This window comes from Leuciscus leuciscus (genome assembly GCF_965113295.1).
Source record: "Leuciscus leuciscus genome assembly, chromosome: 17".
Classification (NCBI taxonomy): Eukaryota; Metazoa; Chordata; class Actinopteri; order Cypriniformes; family Leuciscidae; genus Leuciscus; species Leuciscus leuciscus.
The window spans coordinates 1,077,501-1,082,500 of NC_138741.1; the positions used below are offsets into that span (position 1 = coordinate 1,077,501).

General features: G+C 37.6%; 1 protein-coding gene across 1 annotated transcript in view; it reads left to right on the top strand.

Moving 5' to 3' along the window:
- The window catches only part of begain (brain-enriched guanylate kinase-associated), a 38,070-nt gene that overhangs the window by 3,886 nt on the left and 29,184 nt on the right, over positions 1-5,000 (top strand). The gene's annotated exons all lie outside the window — the stretch shown is intronic.

Sequence of the window (5,000 nt, forward strand, 5' to 3'; positions counted from 1 at the left end):
TGTCTGTGTGTGTGTGTGTGTGTGTGTGTGTGTGTGTGTGTGTGTGTGTGTGTGTGTGTGTGTGTGTGTGTGTGTCTCGAGTATGTCAGTGTGTGTCTTGTGTGTGTCTCTCGTGTGTGTCTGTGTGTGTCTCTCGAGTGTGTCAGTGTGTGTCTGTGTGTCTTGTGTGTGTCTCTCGTGTGTGTCTGTGTGTGTCTCTCGAGTGTGTCAGTGTGTGTCTGTGTGTCTTGTGTGTGTCTCTCGTGTCTGTCAGTGTGTCTCGTGTGTGTCTGTGTGTCTTGTGTGTGTGTCTCGTGTGTGTCAGTGTGTCTCGTGTGTGTCTGTGTGTTGTTGTGATACTGCATAATTATGTGCTGAATCTTCTTGACTCGTTCGTCCATCCGCCCGTGTGTGTGTGTGTGTGTTTGTTTGTGTGTGTGTGTGTGTGTGTGTGTGTTTGTGATTCTGCAGGAAACACTCACAAACACACTAAGAAAAACATGAAAAAGGTTTATATGGGGAAAACTGCAGTAAAAGCACCAAGAAATGGTGGTAAACCTCAGAAGAGAAGGTAAGAGCGACGAGAGAGACTCTTCATCTGAATGTCATCTCCATCATCATCATCATCTGATCGCGTTATGATCGATCTCTCTAATCCAGTTATGACAGACATCAGTGACATCACTTCCTGATCCATATCGCCACAGTGAGCGTTAAAGGCACAGCGTCTCATATTTCTCCCAGATGAATGAATAATAACTCTTAAGAACATTCTGCTAATATTGCCATTAAATTGTGAAATAGACATTTCTAGATGTTCTCTGAAGATTCAAAAATACATTTATTAAAATATACATTTTAAAAACATGTTTTTTCTTGGTTATGTGAACGTTGAGGGAACGTTTCATCTTATCATTCTTCAAACATTATGGGAACGTTACTTTTGAATGTTCTGAAACAAGTAGCAACATTTAAAAAACGTTAGACACTCATCCAACTAAAACATTAAAAAAAAAGAATAAAATAATAATAATAAATAAAATAAATAAAAATGAAAATAAAAAACGCATCATGACAGATGTAACCTATAAATAAAGTTTTTGTGCGTTTAGAGACCATTTTTAAAGACCGGATAACTTTGAGAGAACGTTCTATTAATGTTACTGGAGGACAACGTTTGCTCATAACCTTGAGAGAACCTTGACCGAATGTTAACTGGGTTAAAGTTAATTACTAAAGTTAAATACTTTGGTAAAACAGAACAATAATCTTTCTAGTAATACCAAACATTATAGTTTTGTTCTAGCTTTTACTTTCGCATACAGTTGAATGTGATATAACTGGTCTGAAATCAGATGAAGCAAGCAGTCATGTGACACGAATCAATCATTATTATTTCTCTTTAATTTTATGATTTTCAGAGTCATTAAAGTATAATAATATCTCAGGCTTATGGATATTCCACAAGTGCATGAATAAATCATGTTCAGTGCTTTTGATCTAAGACTGTGTTTGCTGTGAGAGCTTGAGGTTCTTATGTAATTTACTCCTGCGATCAAAGCTGCATTTATTTGATTAAAAATACAGTAAAAACAGTGAAATATTATTGTAATGTAAATCATCTGTTTTCTATGTGAATATATAGTAAAGTGTAATTTATTCCTGTGATCAAAGCTGAATTTTCAGCATCATTACTCCAGTCTTCAGTGTCACATGATCCTTCACAAATCATTCTAATATGATGATTTGATGATCAACAAACGAAAACCGCATAATATTTTTGTGGAAACTGATACATTTGATTTTTCAGGATTCTTTGATGAATAGAAAGTTCAAAAGAACAGCGTTTATTTGAAATGGAATCTTTTGTAACATTATAAATGTCTTTACTGTCACTTTTGATCAATTTAATGTGTTTTTGATTAATAAAAGTATTGATTTCTCAAACCCCAAACTTCTGAAAGGTAGTGTGTCATGGTTTCCACCAGAAATGCAGCAAATGCTGAGAATAAACAGCACAAAACATTAAAAGAGTAGCGTATACCTTCCACTCTTCCGCACACTAAAGTGCAGCCGACTCAACAGGTCCACTATACACAAAGATGACAATAAGCAACAAAACATGCTTTTTTTTAAAAAGAAGTAGAACTAGAAACCCAACAGATTACAAACCCCAGACAAGCAAATACTTTCTAATGCAACTGGTCAGAGATCACAAATATCAAAAGACAAAAACCAGGCATTAGTCTGAAGTCCACACAGAAGCTGCTAACACTCTAAAGTCAGGATCATGGACCAGATAAACACAGAAACGTTTAACTCACATAACTTATTCTTTAAGTTTTTTATTGATTAACTCACCCAAATATTCCCTTTTTACTAGACTGGAAAAAAAATTGCTGCCTTAAATTTTTTAAGTACAATCAACTTCATTTCAACTTACATTACATTAAACTGACTTAAAGAATGAGTTGAATCTTGTATAACGTATAAAAAAAAGTTGAAAATTGCTTAACTTATTTTGATGAGTTAAAGCAATGTAAAAGCATGTGTTGTCCTAACTTATTGATCATAGCATTTTTCTCAGTATACCTTCAAAAAGTGAGCATAATTTCAGAGCCCAAACCCAATAACACATGAGTAACACAAGGATTCCAGCCTAGCGTTCCCTAACTCAGGACCGGGCACGTTCCCTAAGTCCTATCCATCTGAGGAGGACCGGACACGTTCCCTAAGTCCTATCCATGTTCTGTCGACTTTAAAAGCAAAAACTCTGCAACTGAAGGCCATATAATCAGTGCTCCCCCCGACAGAGAACAAGTCTCTCTCCAACCCAGAATAACCTCGAAAATAAAAAAGGAAAAATATCAAACGAGTGAACCGATGAAAGGATTGAATATTCAACCCAGCTGGAGCTCTCACCCTATACATAACCAGGGAAACTCATGCATATATTAAAAAATACTCTAACAACTACACTCACCAAAAGATCTCAATCAAAGGGAATTAAAAAAAGCACAGTCCCAAAGTATCAAAGTAAAAAAAAAAAAAAAGCTTTTTTCCAACAATCCCGGACGAGCCCCCATTATGGCTCTAGGGAAGCAACATAAAGGACACAAAGACTGCCAGTCAAACATAAAGTTATTGAACTATAAAAGAGTTCAGAGGACTGAGGACAGCAGGGCCAGAGAGAGGCAGAATGAGCCTGGACTCCAGGGTTTAAGACGGCTCAGGAGACACAGATGAACCGGTGGATCGCAGGTGAACTACAGCCGGTTAGCAGAACACAGGTTAAGGCTAGCACTGCCGTATAACAGCCTATCAGAGTGATTTCTGGAGGATCATGTGACACTGAAGACTGGAGTAATGATGCTGAAAATTCAGCTTTGATCACAGGAATAAATTACACTTTACTATATATTCACATAGAAAACAGATGATTTACATTACAATAATATTTCTCAGTTTTACTGTATTTCTGATCAAATAAACGCAGCCTTGGTGAGCAGAAGAGACTCTTTCAGAAACATCACAATCAAATCGTAATTATTCCAAACTCTTGACTAGTTAACCCTGGTGGAGAACCGTTACTTTTGCGTTACTTTTTCTCATCTGGGCTACAAAAAAAGTTAGATATTTTTGTACTTTCAACTGTGCTGATATTGTGAAGTACAGAAGAATAGGACGCAGGAGAAGAAAGTGCAACACTCTTCAGCAATAAAAACAAAAAATGAATGTCATGTTTGTTTATTAGTCTGGTTGAACTGGACAGCTGAAGGTCAGCAGCAAAGACTTTGGTTAATAAAGCGAGATTAAATACATAATTGCTTCATGTTCACACGGATCAGCGGAAACGTCTAAAACGCTGTATTATTCATGCCAGACTAGTAATCGGTGATGTCACTGTAAAGAAAGACTCCGCACACACACACACGCATTCAAACACACGTGCCTATAGATTAAACACGTAACACACACGTGCACGCCGTCACCGCTTTCACAGATTCACGTTTTTGAAGTTCACATGGAGATGATAACGCTTTCAAAACTCGTTCTCAGAAACTTCACTTTGAAACCTAGGGGTGGTGGTGGCGCAATGGATAAGACACATGCCTTTGGCGTGAGAGACCCGGGTTCGAATCCACTGTGAGACACCAATGTGTCCCTGAGCAAGACACTTAACCCCTAGTTGCTCCAGAGGCGTGCGACCTCTGACATATATAGCAATTGTAAGTCGCTTTGTATAAAAGCGTCAGCTAAATGAATAAATGTAAATGTAAATGTAAACCTGTTTCAGAGTTTGCGTTCTCAGGCCAACAAATGCTGTTGCCGAGCAGATTTTACTATACTTACTTAAAAACGTAGTTAAGCTGGACAATGACTTTCTTCTAGATCTGCTGTACAGCTTAACAAACTTTGTTGCATTATTTTCCTGTTATCACTGTAAAGCTGCTTTGAAACATTCTCTATTGTAAAAGCGCTGTATAAATGAAGGAGACTTGACTTGACAAAGTATATTTTGTGTAGCTTAAAACTAATTTTTTTTGGTTTGCATAACATTTTGAGTTTGCATTTCAGTGTTTTTATTGATTTTGTTGCTAGTGAATCGGTTTTAGTGCAAGTGATATTAGTAATGCCTGCTCACATTTAGTGTTTACACACAGTGCCTCTGCACTTACTCCCGATCCCTCTCAACGTGCGGGCGGTCAATAGATGGGAGAACAAATTAACTTATGTTACCTATTTGAAAAATGAACTCAGACATTTTTTTGTAAATGTAGGGGCCGTTTACACGACACCGTTCGACTAAAACGTAAAACTTTTGATGCGTTTTGGCCGTTCATTTACACGACAGCAGTGTTTTGGGAGCCTGGAACACGCAAAACTTTTGAAAAGGGTTTCAAAGTGCAAGTTTGAAAACTGTCTCTGAGTAAACAGTGTGACCGACGTTACGCACACGCGCATTACGTGTTCAGTCTATCGCCATCTACTAGCCAGGCTGCAGAATACAGCGGTTTTAG